Below are 11782 nucleotides of genomic sequence, written 5' to 3' on the forward strand. Positions count from 1 at the left end.
AGCAGCTGAGCTCAGGATGAATGAACAAATGAAGAAGATTGATGAAAGGATTGAAAAGGTTTTTGGTCCAATTTCAAATCAAGATAAATATGTGAAACACTTCACACAATTGAGACAAATCCCTATCAGTGAAATGAGCTTGAGGAATATGGAGAGAGGACAAACCTCTTCTAGAAGATAGTCAAAGGCCAATGTGATATTGAAGCCCAAGAATCATTCATCAAAACATTTTAATAAGAATCTTTTGGACCTAGTCTATGCAACTCCACAGCCTGATGAAAATAAATTGCTTGGTCACTCTATTGTAAATATCAAGGATCCCAAAGACTCGATTTTAAAGAAATAGATAGCAAAAGTCTACAGACATGGAAAAGAAATTTATGTGATGGCTGGATATCCACAATTAGTAGAAGCCAAGAAAGAAGAGAAACTGAGACTCGGGCATCAGAAAAGGAAGGTTGCCTTAGCAGCTAAGAATCAAGCTGAAAAAGTTTGCTACCAAATCAGAAATTCAGAAGCCTGCCATAATAACTGAAATTGAGAAGAGTGAAGAACCAAAGCACAAACCAGGAAAGGGGTATAGAAAGCAAAGAGCCAAAAGAAAGGTGGAATTTGAAGAAAAAAGAAGAGAAAGAAGATGAACCTGAGCCTACCCAGTCTACTACTACAAATCAATCAACTTTGCCAACAATGAAGCAAGCTAAATTCAAGGTCAATCCTGAAGTAAATTTTTATAGTGAACCAATTATTCCAAAGGATGAACCAATAGACTTGGAAAGCCTAACCATTCTTGATATTAATATCCCAATTCCAACCTCCTCTAAAAAAAGAAAGAACATGCCAAGAAAGCCAGTCAAATCTATTCCATCCAAATCCAAAACTCTACCCAAGCTTAAACCTATAGTTAACAAAGGAGATCAACTATTCATTTGTGACATTAAGGAGTTCTCAGACATCAATCTCTATCTGGATGAGCTGTATGAAGTAAGAGCTATTGATGCCCACAACAGACTTCCATAAAGACTTGTATTCAGATATAAGGGTGGAAAGGAGTTTACTTGGCCTCTTCATAGGATTCTCAATGAAGGCTTCTCTGTCTCAGTGAAGATTTTCTCCTCAATCAAGAAAAACTTTGGCTTTAATATTTATGCCAAAAAGCAGATACTCAACCAGATTGAAAGAATAAGACAAAGCTGGAGAGACCCAAATACACTCCCAAGAGTCTTAACTATTCCTTACACCGGGGATAGAGTGCACTTGAGGCCATATTGGCTAATGGAGCTCAAGGATGAAAAGAACATAAGAAGATTCTTCAGATTAGATGATCAGCTAATGATATAAAGCTATGAAACTCTCAAGGAAATGCAGGAGATGTTGGATCAATCAAATGTAGATGAATATGTAGTTCTACAGACAACTCCAATACCAGATTGAAGAGAATAATGAAAGGCTGGGAAAGAAGACTAGACATTCAAGGAGAAAAGATTAATTTGCACAGACTAGAGGAGCACCTTGAAAAATGGCCTGTGAGATTTCTATGAACTTTCTTTTGTACAATTTTTAATAGATTGCAACACTTATCATCTTTATATGCTGTTGAATAATCTCTATGTAAAAAGGTGTTTTGTTATCATCAAGTCCCTCTAAATTTATGCATACAATTCTAGTAGACATAAATTGGGGGAGATTGTCATGAATATGTTATATACTTGATGATATGCTACAAAAACACCTTAATAGATTTGATTAAGTGTAATTGTAGCTTTTAACGGATTATGTACTCTGTCATCTGTTGAAAGATTAGCTTATGTTTAAATAAGTTTTGGTAGCACATTCCTGCATATTTAAATGTCTTAGAGAAATAGAAGTTGTAGGATATTCTAAGACATGTTGACTACTAGATTGATATACAAAATAGGTTGGCTAATTATAAATATTAGATGCCTTGTAATCTTGTATAAGTGAAATAGAGTTAACTGCTATGAAGATACATTCAACGGATGTTCCACAAGGTTTCAACGGATGATCAACTAGAGTTTCAACTGATGATCAACCAGACTCTCAACGGATGATCCAACAAAGTCTCAACGGATGATCCAACAGAGTTTCAATGGATAATCAAATTCAAAAAGCAGTTGATAGTGACTTGACAGTCATATGGGTTGATTGTATTCAAATGGAATGTGGCAGCCTATTAACAGGTTTTAGAAAACAAAGAAGCATTTCCATTTCCATGCTAACTTGAAGAAATACAAAGACGCTGGATGGAGAAATGGAGCGGCATATAATTAAACTAAGACACTTTTGTCTTATTAATTTATCTTTTTATCATGTAACTTGGTGATATATAAACCAAGAGTAGCAAGTTGAAAACTATGCAACCAAGAACTGAGAAATAGAAAAAGTTGTATCTGTTAAGAATTTCTCTGTTCTAAGTGTATCATACTTGTAAGCAGCATTGTGCATTTTTGCATCACAGAGTTCTCATCAATATACATATATATCTCTAGTGGATAAGTTCAATCCATCAGAAAGTTTTTAATTCTTGTGTTTAATTACTTTGTGTTTGAATACATCTATATTTTCATTCCGCACTTTTGCATATTCAAACACTGATATATTTATATTTGTGAGAAGTTCTTAAAATCATAAAGAAACCAAGAATTAAATTCAACCCGCCTTCTGTAATTTTAGTTGTTAGATTGTTTGGGAATAACACAGTTGACTTCTTTTCATCCATTATGTGATTTGTGTTGATTTCAGCTTCATCCTCAGAATCACTATCAATGTTTAGATTTTCAAATTTCAGGGCCTCAGCTCCATTTTCATCAAGGCATTTCAAGCCTGGACACTTGTCATCATCAAAAGTTACATTTGTGTTTTCCATAATTTTCTTTTGTTTTAGCACATAGAGTTTGTAGGCAGTTCTCTCCAATGAATATCCCAGATTGCTTTAAAAAATTTAGAGTCAAATTTTCCCACATATTAAGAGTTCTCTTTCAGAATATAACACTTGCTTCCATACACATGAAGATTCTTCATAGTAGGCTTCCTTTTAGATAAGATTGAGTAGGGTGATTTGCCAAGATTTTTGTTGATTAGATATCTCTTTTGAGTATAGCATGCAGTGTTGACAGCTTCTTCCCAAAAACTTGTTGGCAATTTGGCATCTTGCAGCATTGTTCTAGCAGCCTCCACTAATGTTCTATTTTTCCTTTCTACAACACCATTATGTTGAGGTGTCCTAGCTGCTGAGAATTCTTGAACAATGCCCTTATCTTTGCAGAATTCAGTTAAGGTTGCATTTCTGAATTCAGTGTCATTGTCACTCCTCAATCTTTTTGCATAGTTCTGATCTTCATCCTGTTTCTCAATCTTCTTGATGTATTCAATTATGATGTGTGGAGTTTCATCTTTAGAATGCATAAATTCTACCCATGTGTATCTTGAGTAGTCATCCACCATCAAAAGTGCATATTTATTTCTTAAAATTGATAAGACAATAACTGGTCCAAATAAATCCATGTGAATAAGTTGCAAAGGTGCACTTATAGAATTCATAATTTTACTCTTGTGACTTGATTTCTTCATTTTTCCTTTTTGACAAGCCTCACAGACCTTATTCTAAGCAAACTCCAGATTTGGCATGTCTCTCACTAACTCCTTTTTGATTAGAGTGTTGATTTCCTTGTAATTCAAGTGAGAGAGCTTTTTATGCCATAACTTGCTTTGTTCTTCAGATGCCTTGGTGTAGAAGCAACAAATTTCATCCTCATTTGCTGAGTCCAGGTCTGCAACAAATAAGCTTCTTTTTTACTCCTTTCATAGCAACTTCATTAGTCTTTTTGTTGATGATTAAGCATTCTCCTTTTTCAAAGTTAACATTGAATCCTCTATCATTTAATTGACTAACACTTAGGAGATTTACTTCCTAACTAGCAACCAATGCTACATCTTCAATGACAATATTTCCAGAGATTAATTTGCCATATCCCATTGTGAAACCTTTGCTTTTGTTTCCAAAAGTCACTAATGGGCCAGCCATTTCCTAAAATTATGATAGCAGGGCCATATCACATGTCATATGTCTTGAGCATCCACTGTCTATGATTCATATGACTTTCTTCACTTTGCCCTGCACAGAATGAGGATTAAGTGTGTTTAGCAACCCAAACAGTGTTGGATACTTTCTTCTTGTTAACAGAATATGTAGAATTAGAATGAGTTGATTCAGAAAGAATGTTGTTCATTATTTGATTTGCATGTTCCATTTTAGCTATAGATCCAATATTGATTTCTTTAAGTTCTACTCTCAGCTTGTGGCAACTTGTCATTACTTTCATGTTGCAAGGAATGCAATCAAACTTATCACAGAAGGAATAGGGATCTTCAGTATTTGCTATATTATATTTGCATGCTCCCAATCTTGGCTCACTACAACCTTTTTACAAAGGTGAGTTAGGTGATTTGTAGAGCCACATTTTTGACACTATTTTCTAGGAGCATGTGCAACAAATGCAAAGTTATTTCTTTTATTTATTCCAATCTTCACATTCCTGTTTTTCTTCTTCTTTCCTGCATTCTCAGTTTTAGCCTCCTTAATCGACTTCTTGGGGGTTTGATCAACCATTGGCTTCTTCTTAGCTTTTGAGGTTGAAGTTGTTTATGTACATTTCTTTTCATTGTCCTCATCGGCAATTCTTGCTTTATGATCAACTCTTCTTCACTGAAAATTAATTCACATGCTTTGAACATAGGTGAATCAACCTTTCTCAGCATAGCTGGGATATCTTCACTTACTGTTGCTTTTCCCTTATCACCTTCAAATTTCATGTTGTTGTTTAATGCATTATAATCCAAGCCAATAACTATGTTAGCACATGGCTTGTTCTTCTCAAGGTACTGACCAACTAACTGAGATGCATTTCTGAATGATTTTAATTTCACTTTATTCTTCTCTAGGTTCTCCCTCAACACAGCTTCTATCTCAGTAGCACACTTTAGCTTGTTCTTTAGATATTCATTTTCTTACTTGATAGTTTCAAGCTCAACAAGTTGCAGTTCTATATCTTGTTTTTCAATCTCAAGCTTCTCACTAGCTTTTGATAACTTACTGACCTCTTCAATAGCTGCTACCAAGCTAGTATGGATGTGGAACATTTCCATGCTCATCTTTTCAATAGTCTTCTTATATTGACTAGCATTCAAATCAATAGTAGTAAGATTTGGTACCTTTGTTTTTGATGAGGATGACTCTCCTTGCTCCAAGGTCTGGAGTGCATAGTTTCTAAACTCCTCATCTTCATCATTGTCACAATCACCCCAACTTTTTCCTTCTACAATATAAGCTTCACCATGTTGCTTTCTTAGAAAAGCTTCATACTTTGCTTATAATTCAAGATAAGCCTTGTCCTTTTTCACTTTCTTTGGCTTTTGGCATTCTATGGCAAAATGGCCCAATTCATCACAATTGAAGCACCTGATCTTTGACATGTCAACAGATCCTGTTTTGTAGCCATTTTTACCACCAGAGTTGTACTATGCATTTCCTTTCCAGCTGCTATCCTTGTTGGATGTTTGTCCCTTATTCTTGAAGAACTTTGGCTTCTTTACTCTAATGTTAGGGAATTTTCTTGCTAAGTAAGCTATGGACTGATCTAACTCATCCAGTTCATCCAAGGTATAGAATTTATCCTCTTCAAGTTTAAGAATAACTTGCTTCTTTGGTTCCTTGTTCTTTTACTCATTGCTAGAAATAGCTGGAATCTGGATTTCTTGTTCATCATCAGATGACTGGCTGTTATTAACCACTAGAGCACTTGATCCATTAACAATATGCCATTGATTAGCTCTTAAAGACTTTTTTTGAATTATTTCCAGTTCATAGGTTTTTAAGATACCATACAAAACCTCTAAGGTCATCCTGCTCAAGTCTCTCCCTTCTCTTATGGATAAGATTTTTTATTCTAGATGGTCAGAAAGGGTGAGCAAAAACTTCAAGTTAACCTCCTCAACTTCATAGTATTTGTCATGAAGCTGCAAGTCATTAATCAGCTTATTGAATCTTTCAAAAACATCAGTTATACTCTCCTTTGGTTTAGCCATAAAACTCTCATAATGAGATACTGGAATTCTTCTTTGGTTTGACCTAACTTTCTCTTTTCCCTCACATAGAAGCTCTATCTTCTCCAAGATTTATTTGGTTGTGTCACGGTTGATAATATTATTGTACATTACATTGTCAAGTGACTCTATTAAAATCAAATGCAAGCCACTGTCCAGGGAGACTTTCTCCTTTTCAGGTTCAGTATACTTTGAGGGATCTTTAGGGGCATAATGAGCTGGAATGACCATATCTCCATCTTTAGATTCCTCAACTCTTTCCATGGGAGTGAAAGAGCCATTCTTGATAATCTGAACATATAATGGGTTGGCCATCTTTATAAACAACAACATCTTCTTTTTTCCATAATGTGTAGTTAGATCTGTCAAAGGCAGGAATCTTGATACTGCTAATCATCTGTGTATTTATTCTTCCAAGATCTTTAATCCGTTTGCTTTCAAATTTTGCTCTACCACTTATTAGGTAATGAATACAATATAGAGGGGGGTGAATGTGTTTTGGTTATTTTTAAGGCTTTTTGAACGTTTGTTACTTGGTGAACAAAGCAGATTAAAAATGCAGTAATATTATGTTAACTGAAATTAAAATAGTGCACACAATATTTCAAAACTCAATTAATTTTGTATTAAAATCAAGCTAGTGTTTTGCTCCAAATTCTGGGTTCTTTGTAAGTAAAGAACTCAGCTTCTTCCTTGAGAGAGTTACAAGAAAAACTAGATCTATTTGATACAACTTAAAAACAAAGGACCAATATTTACTTTATAGATTAGTAAACACAGGTTTACACATCATGCAATAGAATGTACTAAACCCTTCTTTAAGTTATCCCTAAATCTTTCCATTTCTGGCTTAGTGTATCCTTGCAAATCCTGTAAATCTGTGACTTTTCTTTGTCAGTTAATCTTCTCAATTGTTCTTATACTCTTCAAGCTGCTTTTGTAGACTTTTTAATCTAAGTGATTAGATCATTTGTTGATTGATAATCTTGAATATTTAACTTGTCTGAATTTTGTACTTGAGCTTCATATCGAGATCTCTAGTTTGATCTATAAGGAACTGACATCTCGATAAGTATAATGGCTTATCGAGATCTCTTAGTTCTCTATAAGTGTTTTGACTTGTCGAGGTCTCCAAGTTCTCTATAAGGAAATTTGGCTTGTCGAGATCTCTGAGTTCTCTACAAATGAACTTAGCTTATCGAGGTCTCCAAATCTCTGCATGTAGAAATAATTTATCGATATCTCTAATCTTCATATCTTCATTTTCCTTGTCGATATCTCTTAGTTCTCGATATGGAGAAATGACATGTCGATATCTCCAATCTTCATATCTTCATTTGACTTGTCGATATCTCTGGGACTTCTCGATAGACCAATTTGGACTTCTCAATAAGTTATTCTGGAGTTTTTGAATGACTTCTCTATATGACTTGATTTGTGACTTGTAGATATCTTGACTTAGAACATCTTTCCTAAAATAGATTTATTTAACTCCAAGCTTCTTCACAATTTCTCTGAGGCATGACCTTCTTGATCTTCTTCCAGAGTTTATTCTTAGGCTTGAGACTGTTTACATAAAAATACTCAAGTCTAATCTTTGACATTTTTACAGACTCAAGTAATACAATAGAAAATACAAATTTAGATTATCATACAACTGATTCTTAGGGTTGTCAATTTGACTTAGTCTTATTATAGTACATGCATGTCTTGCACAATAATTTTTAAAGAAAGTTCAGGTAACTTGTTGAAGTTGTTACTATAAACAAGAAGATGAATTAAAAGTAGATATAATATTATTTCTGTCATATATACTAAATTATAATAATTGGGAAGTCAATATTGGAAAAACATCAATAGATATTTATTCTGGGCTGATGTAAAAAATTTTAAAACCCGATATCTAGATGGGTGTAGAAAAAAGTCCCTGTTTTTTATATCGGTTTAAGACCGATGTTAAAAATGACTTGTTACATCAGTTTTGCAAACAGAACTAATGTCTATAACATACCATCACATCAGTTTTTAACCGATGTAAATACTTCCATAAAATTGCTGAAATAGACAACAGTTTTTAAGTGATGTGTTAAAGACTCAAACTAATGTATGTGTAGTGCAGGAACGTCAATTTTTCTTTTAAAAGTGATGTATTATATAGTTTTTAACATCAGTTTTTTCATTACCATGTGTTGTGTTACATTTGATTATTATGTGCCCAAAAATATACAAAATAATTATCAAAAACCAAAATTAGCATTACATTCAAATATTCATATATATATATATATATATACATATCACCAAACTTTGTAAATACAAAATTTTCACCCAAAGTCATTATTCTCATATACTTAAAGGGTATTTGAATACATTTGATATTTGGTCATGTTTTTCACCTTTTGTACACGTCTACTAAAATATATCTCGATTGTGTTATTCTTTTAGTATATTTGAAGAGTTATGAGATGGAGTATATTTTTGATGAGGTCAGGTTTATGTATACATTCATTTATTCTTGATATTAGTTCTTATATTACACTACATATATAGATATGTTCCTATAACTCATACAAAGTATAAATATATAGGGAGATTCATGTGTATATCTAACCGTTACTTCAGATACATTCCTGTGGATCCCCTTTATTTGTCCAACCATTAGATGTGTCTCAATTAAACTATTAATTAGTTGATTTAAACTGCAACGCTGGTATTTCTCAAGGGTTGTAGTCACACTGTATCATATTGATAAGATTAACCTACTTAAAGTCTTAGTCTGTGATTTATGATCTTGTATTTCAAGTTGGGGAAAATTTCAGAAAAGGTTAAACAAAAGTATCAATATATATAAAGAAAAGAACTTTAGGTAACTGTCCACATGCGGTGGAAAATTCTAAAAGTTGTAATGCTTCACCAACATCTTCTGGTGGTAATTTAACATCACCGATAGTCCTTTCCATGTAGCAAAGGCAACGGAATATCAATTAAAATATTATAACCACATTCTACCCATTAAAATATTTAAACAATCATACTTTGTCAGAAGCACCCAGCTTTCTTCGAGAAGTGTTAGTATCTTTTACATCATTGGTAAGACCAAAATTTTCAGGAGTTACTATTGGCATGCATCAGGTTGAAAACAGAAAAATACTTTTAGCCTTGGCCCTATGGCTTAGTATACCAATAGGTTCGTGACCTTGTTTTTTCCTATGGGATAAAAAGAGAGGGTGTTTTCAAAATTAACACAGAATACTAACATTGCATGATTATAGAAATTAAAAAACAGACCTACAGCAACTGCAATTGTAGATGCCTCTACATAGGCGCCGAAAGAACTAAAAGCATTTTCATAGTACGTGAGTTTATGTTGTGAGCTGATAAGTGGATTTTATATTTACTTGGAACGTTTCATTACAGGCTTAAGTTGGTGTTTTGGACTCAAGTTATTGGTATGTTTGATGTATTTTTGTGTTTTTGCATTACAGGCATTAGTTGGATGAATAAATGAGCTTTCAAGGAAATATGCTGGAAGGAGGTCAGAATCTAAAGCCTAGGCCATTCTCATGTTCAAGATACAGAAGAAACAAGAAAAATCAAGAAATTCCAGAAGGTTAGGGCGATCGTGCTAGTCTTGGGAGCGACCGCGCCCATTTTTCGGAAACTCAGGGCGGCCGCGCTAGTATGTGGGGTGGTCGCACCAGGTCTTTTTTCCAGAATCCTGATTATATTCTAATTCGAAGAACTGAAGCGTCCAGGTCCACTAGGGGCTTATATATACCAACAAAAAGACGTTTTTAACAACAAGGAGCCAAGGGAGAGCATTACGAAGACCTAGAGAGCGCAAGACGGCTACGGAGAAGAAGACTTTTGTATTCTTCAATTTAGGCGATACTTTGATGCTTGTTTTTTATTTTTCTTAAACCCTAATACTCTTATATTATTTATTATCATGTTTTGATTGAAACCCACGGTGACAATGAGTTCGGTTATGAACTAATCGTTATCGTGGGGTTCTAACGGATTTACTTACGGATTTCTATAGTTAATTTATTTCAGTATCTTAGTGTGTGGTGATTTATTGATATCCTAGTATTGGTTGTGCTTATTCGTCTTATGTGTGTAGCTAACATATAAGATAGCGTGTTAATCTCTATTGAAGCGAAAGTGAATATAGAGATTTAGAACATGCCATACTAGCATAGGCTCATGTATAATTGTATGCATGATTCGTAGGTAATTTTAACCATCTTACTTGCCCTATATAATCACGATAAATAACTTGTTCATTAAACCTTTATGCTGTCAAATTTTATAAAAATATAGGGTCTCAACATAATTGGTGTCTATTCAGCTTTTATCTCTTTTGTAGATGTTTGGTAGTAGGGTATTCGTACAATGAAAGTTGTCCATTACTGGTTTCATGTTATCTGATTAGTTGTCATCACCATTGCATGCTAAGGTTAAGAACAATGACTTTGATGAAGTATTTAATGAAGTTAGAATCCCATGTTTGTCTCATATAGTTAAATCAATCACTTTTATTCTTAGTTAATTACATGTTAGTTTAATCGTAGTTATAAACATCTCAAATTGTTACTTATCTTAGCATTGAGCGATAGCCATACCATTATTGCATAGGTGCATAATCTTAAGTTAACTAAAAAGAGTCTTTGTGGGTACGAATCTGATTTATGTCTTATACTACTTATGAACGCGTATACTTGCGTGTAATTTTAGCGCGTGTTTTTGCCCAAACAAGTTTTTGGCGCCGCTGCCGGGGACTCGGTGTTAATTTTAGTTTATGTGCTTGATATCAGTGGTCGTTAAAGTTCACTAACTCGGATTCTTTTAATTGCACACTTTACTTGTTTGTGTTTCAGGTACTCATTATAATGGGAGATCCAGCAGCACCAACGAAAGCATTGATGGATTTTTCTCAACCTAAGATCAATGATATTCAATCTAGCAATGTCAGGCAGCGATCGCAGCTAATACCTTTAAAATCAAGCCTGACACGATTTAGATGGTACAGAATTCAATCCAGTTTGGGGGTTTCACAACGGAAGATCCTAATATGCATATTAGGGATTTCATCGAAATCTGTGACACCTTCAAGTTCAACAATGTTTCTGAAGATGCTGTGAAGCTGAGACTTTTCCCTTTTTCTCTAAGGGATAAAGCTAAGTGTTGGTTACACTCTCTACCTTCAGGTTCTATCACTACTTGGGAGGATCTCACTCAGAAATTTCTTACTAAATTCTTCCCTATGAAGAAGACAGCTGCAATGAGGAATGCTCTTACTCAATTTGCGCAACAATCGGGAGAATCTCTATGTGAAGCTTGGGAGCGCTACAAGGAGATACTTAAACAGTGTCCTCATCATGGAATTCCTAATTGGATGATCATCATTTGCTTCTATAACGGTTTGAGAGCAGAGTCAAGACCCATACTTGATGCAGCATCAGGTGGAGTATTATGGGTAAAGAGCTATGAGGAAGCTTATGATCTAATTGAATTGATGGCTGCTAATGAATATCAGTATCCAACTCAGAGATTGCCACATGGCAAGGTAGCAGGAGTTCTTGCAGTGGATACAGCTACGGCTATCACTTCTCAACTAAAGGCGTGTCTATGAAGATTGATTCTCTGGCTAACTATG

The 11782-nt window shown here is 34.3% G+C and overlaps 1 non-coding gene across 1 annotated transcript; it reads right to left on the reverse strand.

Annotated features, from left to right (window-relative positions):
* Positions 1 to 11404: 11404 nt before the first annotated feature.
* LOC141682328 (small nucleolar RNA R71) lies at positions 11405 to 11511 on the reverse strand. Its single transcript, XR_012559729.1, has one exon. It is a non-coding gene; the product is annotated as a small nucleolar RNA R71 (small nucleolar RNA).
* Positions 11512 to 11782: the final 271 nt, after the last annotated feature.

The sequence above is a fragment of the Apium graveolens genome, chromosome 8 (genome assembly GCF_009905375.1).
Source record: "Apium graveolens cultivar Ventura chromosome 8, ASM990537v1, whole genome shotgun sequence".
NCBI lineage: Eukaryota > Viridiplantae > Streptophyta > Magnoliopsida > Apiales > Apiaceae > Apium > Apium graveolens.